Source organism: Patagioenas fasciata, chromosome 4, assembly GCF_037038585.1.
Source record: "Patagioenas fasciata isolate bPatFas1 chromosome 4, bPatFas1.hap1, whole genome shotgun sequence".
In the NCBI taxonomy this organism is placed as follows: domain Eukaryota; kingdom Metazoa; phylum Chordata; class Aves; order Columbiformes; family Columbidae; genus Patagioenas; species Patagioenas fasciata.
This window is the reverse complement of record NC_092523.1, coordinates 222,398-229,597: the sequence shown is the minus strand read 5'-3', so window position 1 is coordinate 229,597 and position 7,200 is coordinate 222,398. Positions and strand designations below refer to the sequence as shown.

Sequence of the window (7,200 nt, the reverse complement as noted above, 5' to 3'; positions counted from 1 at the left end):
GGACCCCCGGAGCCCCCGGTTCCGCGCCCGCCCCGCAGCGCATGGTCTCGCGCCCCCGGTGCCCGTGAAGCCACGTCCTGGCCGCGGCCGGAGGAGCCGCCGCTTTTCCGCCCCCCACATCCCCCGATCCCCCGATCGCTGCTGCTGCTGCCTGAGGAGCCGCCGCTTTTCCGCCCCCCACATCCCCCGATCGCTGCTGCCGCTGCCTGAGGAGCCGCCGCTTTTCCGCCCCCCACATCCCCCGATCGTTGCTGCTGCCCAAGGAGCAGCCGCTTTTTTTGCCCAGCCCCGACTCCCCCCCTTCCTCCTCAGTCGCTGCCGTCACGATGCCCCTTCTTCCGCCATCTTGTTTCCCCTTTCTCGGCACATTCGCTATTTTATACTGAGGGAGGGAGAAGGCGCTCGGTGATTGGCTAACGGTGTCAGCCGCGGAAGTCGCCCATTGGCTCATCCCCACGCGGGGTTCTCCCAGGAGGTGGGAGAAAGGCACTGACTGGTCACCGTATAGCTGAGGAGAGGAAGGCACTGATTGGTCACTTCCTTCCCGCCGAAGTTCGCACTCCCAGTGCCAGGCGCTGATTCGCTAGTGCACCTGAGGTACAAAAGGCGCTGATTGGTCGCCGTTTTCCCGCCGACGTTCGCCCACAGCAGCGAAGCGCTGATTGGGCAGTGCGGCTGAGGCGGGCGGTTCGCCCATTGGCCGGAGGGCTGGTGGGGGGCAGAACCAGGCGGGACAACGAGGCGATAAATAGGGCGACGCAGGGCGCTCGCAGGACCACAAAGGTGGATGCGTCAGCCGTTACGCGAGCCGCTCAGCGCTGACGAGCCGGCTGAGCACCACCCCCCACCACCACCCCCCCCCCCCCGTCTTCACCGTGGGACCCCGGGAGCGGCGGGAACGGCGGCCGGAATCAGTGAGCGGGGCGGGCTGGGGCGGTCGTTACCGTGCGGTGTTAACCGGGGCTCGGCGGGTTCATGAGGGATCGCGGGCTGGGCTGTGCTGGGGGTTCTAAAGCCGCGGGTTTGTGACGGGGGGCGGGGATTAAGGCTCCCGCAGCCGCTTTAGCGGTTTAAATCGTGTTTAAAGCGGGAGGAGCCGGTCCGGGGATTTTCTCAGCAATCGGGGCTGGTTTGGGTCGAATTCGGCTTTTAAAAGGTTTTTTTAAGTATTTTTTTGGTTTTTTTGGGCGCCGATTTGTGCCAAAAGGCGCCTTTAAAATCCGTTTATTGACGGTGTGTCAGGAGAATTAAAGTTTAAACCTCGGGGGATCTGGGGCTTTTCCCTGGGATTTTGTGTCCAAATCAGGGTTTTTTTAGAGCCCGTATTTATTGAAATTATTATGTTTAGAGGTTTTATTTGGAACATCTCGGGCGGGTTGAGGCTCCTAGAATGTAATTGTTGATTTATTAATGTCACATCGCTGTGTTTGACTTCCGAGGGCACTGAGCGTGTTCAGTGCGGATCCGGGGGGGGGAGGAGCCGTTTTGGGGCCGTTTGGGTCTAAATCGGCTTTTAAAAAGTTTATGTAACGCGGTTAAAGTTTGAGGAGCCGATTTGCGACTTCAAAGGTTTTTGAATCTACTTATTGATAAGAATTTATACAGTGGATTAATATTTAAAGACCGGGGGGCGATCTGGGGAGTCCAAATGCGGCTTTTTCCTTTAACCACTTGTTAATTTAAACTATTACATTGAAACGGGGCTTTCTGAGATTTTGAGTTCGGTTTTTTTTTTTTTTGAGCATTTTGGGCGGTTCTGAGGCTCCTAAAGCCGCTTAATTGTTTAAATTATTAATTGTGGAAACAATTTAAATAGTTTTTGAGATAAGTGTGTGAATTTTTGTATTTAAAGTCGGGAGGGGCATTTCGTTGCTTTTTGAGGGGTTTTGGGGCTGAATTCACTTTACTGAACGTGTCCGGAGCTGGAGGTCCCAGATCTGGTGCTGATTTGGACCCCAAAAAAAGCTTTTAAAATCTATTTATGGATAATTTACTGAATTAATATTTAAGCGGGAACAAATTCGGCTTTTTTAACCCGCCGCCGTTTTGTCTCCCCCTCCCGTTCTCCCCTCACGCTGAGGGGGCCGAGGAGGCGCTCGCTGATTGGCCGGTGCCGTCTGGCGGGAAAGCCTCCACTGACTGCGCCCCGCGCGGCTGTCTCCGAGGTGAGAAAGGTGCTGATTGGTCGCTGCCTCTGAGGAGAGGAAGGTGCTGATTGGTCGCCGCCTCCCTAAACCCACTTAATTGTTTACATTGTATTTTAAAATTTATTTTTATTTTTAATTTAATTCAATTTACATTTAAATTCTTTAATTTAATTTAATATATTTCAATTTAATTTATTTATTAAATAATATATTAACATTAAATATATAAAATCAATATAGTAATATACTAATATAAATGATATTATTTGATGAATAGTAGAAATATATATAATATATAATCTAATATAATGAACTAATCAACTAATATTCATTGATATTAATGTAATTAATATTTAATATATAATGACATATATAACATAATGTATTAATAATTATATTCATTATATAATATTAATATCTATATTAATATATATAATTACTATGTAATGTATCTAATCTATTTTTACATATATATCTTATTATATAAAGCTGTGAGGGACCATATTTGGGTGGGTCTTTGAGATTTTTAAGGCTGTTTGGTCTCAAATTCAATTTACTTGATTTTGGGGCTGTTTTTAGGATTATTTGTTGTCAAGGAAGCTTTTAAGATCCATTTTTTGGCAAATAATTTGCCCACTAAGTTAAGATTGAAGCGGGGGGATTTGAGGCTGTTTGACAGGACTGTGACACAAATAACGGCCCTTTCCTTCCCTTTCCTCCTGCAGCTCCTGCTCAGAGAACAGCGAAGGCAGCCTGGCCGCTCCCTGCTCCGGCTGACCGCGCCCCCCCCGCCCCGCTCCGGCTGACCGCGCCCTGCGCCCCCCGCTCCGGCTGACCGCACCCCCCCTGCTCCGGCTGACCGCGCCCACCCCCCCCCCGCCTCTGGCTGACCGCGCCCCTTCCCCCCGCCTCTGGCTGACCGCGCCCCTTCCCCCCGCCTCTGGCTGACCGCGCCCCTTCCCCCCGCCTCTGGCTGACCGCGCCCGCCCCCCCCCCCCCCCCCGGCTGACTGTTCCTCCACTGCACACCATGGTGGGGAAGCGGAGGGGATCACAAGGGTCTATGGGGTGGTGTGGGTGTCAGGGGGGCTGTGGGGGCAATGGGGCTGTTGTGGGATGAAAGAAGCTGAACCCCCTGCAGGTGAGTGACCCACACACTGACCCACAGCACCCCATAGCACCTCCACTCTGCCCTATAGATCCACAGCACTGCCCCACAGCACCCTATAGCTCTTGCTTGCTATCCCACAGCACCCCATAGCTTCTCCACTCTGCCCCATACATCTACAGCAGTGCCACAGAGTACCTGATTTGTCTTCAGTCTGCCCCATGGATGCAGAGTGCTGCCCTACAGAACCCTATAGCTCCTGTACTCTGCCCTATAGACCCACAGTACTGCCCCACAATGCTCCATAGCTCCTACACTCTGCCCCATAGACCCACAACACTGCCTCACAGGACCCCAGACATCGTCCGCTCTGCCCCATAGATCCACAGAAGTGCCCAACACCCCACAGCTGCTCCATTCTGCCCCATAGAGCCACAGTGCTGCCCCACAACACTCCATTGCTCCTGCACTCTGCCCCATAGATGCCCAGTACTGCCCCACAGCACCATATAGCTCCTGTGCTCTGCCCCATACATCCACAGCAGTGTCCCAGAGTACCTCATTTCTTCCACTCTGCCCTATAGATGCCCAGTACTGCCCCACAGCACCAAATAGCTGCTGTACTCTGCCCCATACATCCATAGCAGTGCCTCACAGCACCCCATACTGACCTTGCCCCATAGACCCACAGTACTGCCTCACAGGACCCCATAGGACTCTACTCTGCCCCTTAGACCCAGAGAGCTGCCCCATAGCAGCCTTTAGGTGCTGCATTCTGCCCCATAGGTGCAAAGTGCTGCCCCACAGCACCCCACACCTCTGTCCACTTGACCACCCTTTCCCCCCGACCACGCCTGCACTGCCTACTATGGGTGGGTCACAAGGGTCTGTGGGGTGGCTGTGGGGATCAGGGGGGCTATGGGGTCAATGGGGCTGTTGTGGGGTGAAACACCCCTGAAGAGGCTGAAACCCTGCAGGTGAGTGACCCACACACTGACCCACAGCACCCTATAGCACCTCTACTCTGCCCTGTAGATCCACAGCACCCTGTAGCCACTCTAATCTGCCCTATACAGACACACCACCCCGTAGCTGATTTTACTCTGCCCCATAAATGGACAGCACTGCTCCACAGCACCCTATGTCTCCACTCTGCCCCATAGATGCACAGTGCTGTTCCACAGCACCCCATATCTTGTTCACTCTGCCCTATAGACCCACAGTGTAACCCCACAGCACCCCATGGCTCCTCTGCCCTATAGATCAACAGCACTGTCCCAGAAAACACCATAGCTGCTTCACACTCGCCCATAGGCCAGCAATGCTGCCCCACAGCACACTGTAGCTCCTGCACTCTGCCGCATAGACCCACAGCAGTGCCCCACAGCACCCCACACATCTGGTCTACCCTATACATCCACAGCACTGCTCTGCAGCACCATATAGTTCCAGCACTGTGCCTCATTAATATTTAGCACCCCACAGTTTCTGCATTCTGCCCATAGATCCACATTCCTGGGTCCCCTCACCCCACCAGATGTCCTGGGTTGCGATGCTGTGTGGGGCCCTGCACACAACGGAGAAAATGAGGATAGCATGGCTGCTGGGCTCCACCCTGCTTGGAATCCGAGATGACTGGGGGGGCGAGGCTGGTGCCCATGCTGGCACTGCCGCAGGGGCTGTTTTTCTGGGCTGTGCTCTGGTGGCAGCTCCTGGCTGTATCAGCTGCTCCCATTGGCTGCCCCTGTGGCCCTGCACTGTGCTTTGCCCTGTGCCCTCCCTGCCAATGGGAACAAGATGGCAACCCTGATGGGCGTGGCCACCTTGGCTGCTGTGTCTCTGCTGGTGGCTGGGGCTATGGATGTCGTGGCTGCCAAGCCTGTGCTGGGAGGGTGGGGCTGAGGTGGGCGGAGCCTGTGTAGTGTGGCCATTTTGGGGCCCAAGGTGGGTGGTGGGACTCATGACTCTGGTTACCCATGGGGGCCATCTTGGAAAAGGGCAGCACTGTGCTGCTGCCATCCTCACTTGGCTCACCCACGGCCATGTTGGGGGATTTTTAACTTGGTTTTGGGGCCAATTCTCACCCAATAAAATTAAAAAATGTAAAAAAAACGTAAGCGTGTGGTTTGTTCTGTTTCCAGTGAATGATTTGGGGCTGGGGTTTGGGGTTGAGGCTGGGGCTGAAGATGTGGGTGGGGCCACTGCCAACTCCACCCTCCCCCAAGCTCAGTCCCCCCAATGTGCCTCCCTCGAGGGGTGTGTCCCAACCAGGCCCCACCCCCTTTCTAAGCACCCCGCCCTCCCTGTTGGGCTCCTCCCCCTTGACCCACGTTTCAACCCCCATTCGTGGGCTCCCTGACAGGGCATGACAGGGACTGACAAAGCTCCAGAAAGCCCAACAGAGCCCGGCAGGTCTCGACACTGCCTGACAAAGCCCGAGAGAGTTTGACGGATCCTCACAGAGCCTGACAAAGCTTGACAGAGGCCAACAGGACGCGTCAGGGCCTGACAAATCTTGTCAGTTCCTGATAGAGCCTTGATATGTATGACAGAGCCCTGGGGGTCTCAACAGAGCCTGAGAAATCTTGACAGGACTCAGCAGAGCCCAACAGGTCTCGACAGAACCCTACAGAGCCCACCAAAGCCTGACAGAGTCTGACAGACCCCAAGAGGTCTTGACAGGGCTTGACAAAAACCGACAGTGTCTGACAGAGCCTGACAGGAGTGCAGGTGCTGTCATTTCCAGTGAGGGCCCAGGTGATTTCATAAGGGTGGTGGACGGGCCCTGGGGTGATTGACGCCCTCCCCTTTCTCAGGGGATTGTGGGAAGGGGGTGGGTGGGGCTCAGAGTAGTCGAGCCCCAGCCCCTGAGCGGGGAGCTCATTCTGCTCCAGGACTGCTTTGGTGCTGGTTGTTTGCTACTCCTTCAACAGTCGGCAGCTGTTGAGCTGTTTAAGGTACATAGGCCGATGTGTTTGGAGAAGTGGAGGTGCCTGTTTGACGTAAGATCTTCAGGAGCAGCAAAGATTCAGCAGCAGCTATAGTAGAAGGTATGTTTGTAACTATGTTTCATTTATTGAATCAATGCCTGGTGCTTTGCGTTTTCCCAAAATTCTTGACTGCTATGAAGATGGAGCGTTCTTTTTTGGTTTGTATTGCTGTATTAATAGTTGCTGATATAATCTTTCCTCCTAGGACTGATGCTCAGGTTATCTAGCAGGGGTTAGGATGAGCACCTTGTATCTACAGGTGGAGTTTTACCATTTCTGAAGGAAGCAGCAGGGCCATAGGGCAGAGTGTCTTTCAGGCTATGGGGTGGCTCATCGCCTCCCTGATCACCCACAGAACAGTGTGTTGTCCGCAGAACCTTTGCACTGTGTGGTGGCCCCTGGTAGATCATTCAAATGTACCTCCAGGAACTCAGCCAAGGTGAGCAATGCCTCGTGGACTAGTACTGATAAACATCATCTGAGTGCTCATTATTGTGTGTGTGTTTTCTTATTGCGGGTGGTGAAGGGGAAAGTGGCAACTGCAGGAAGATCCCTGTGAGCTCACGTGGTGTTTTCCTCTGTTGGGGATGAATTCAGTCCCTTGGCCCTCTGAAAGCTAAGTGGAGGCACGAGGGCTGGGAAGGGGCTGGGAATTGCAGGGAGGGAGTTTAAAGCTCTCATAGGGGAAAGGGCCGTCCAGGAACAGTCCCCTTTGGGAGGGCAAAGGGTGCAGGTTTTCGGCTCCTTTGTATTCTAGGGTTGCAGTAGAGGCTCCTCGCCTCACCAGTGTCTCCCTGTAGATTATTTTGATCGATGCCTCTCTGGTCTCGGAGTCGTTTTCGTTGCAGAGCGTTTTTGGCTCCATTGCCGTCGCGTTGTCCGTAACGTTCTGTGGAGCGTGTGTCTGCGCGCGTGCGCATTTGGCTCGGAGCTGCTCTGCCCGGAGGTGTGGAGTC

At 53.8% G+C, this 7,200-nt stretch overlaps 1 long non-coding RNA gene across 1 annotated transcript; it reads left to right on the top strand.

Moving 5' to 3' along the window:
* Positions 1 to 724: 724 nt before the first annotated feature.
* LOC136101258 (uncharacterized) lies at positions 725 to 3,024 on the top strand. Its single transcript, XR_010651322.2, has 3 exons — positions 725 to 914; positions 2,081 to 2,165; positions 2,873 to 3,024. It is a non-coding gene; the product is annotated as an uncharacterized lncRNA (long non-coding RNA).
* The last annotated feature ends 4,176 nt before the right edge of the window (positions 3,025 to 7,200 follow it).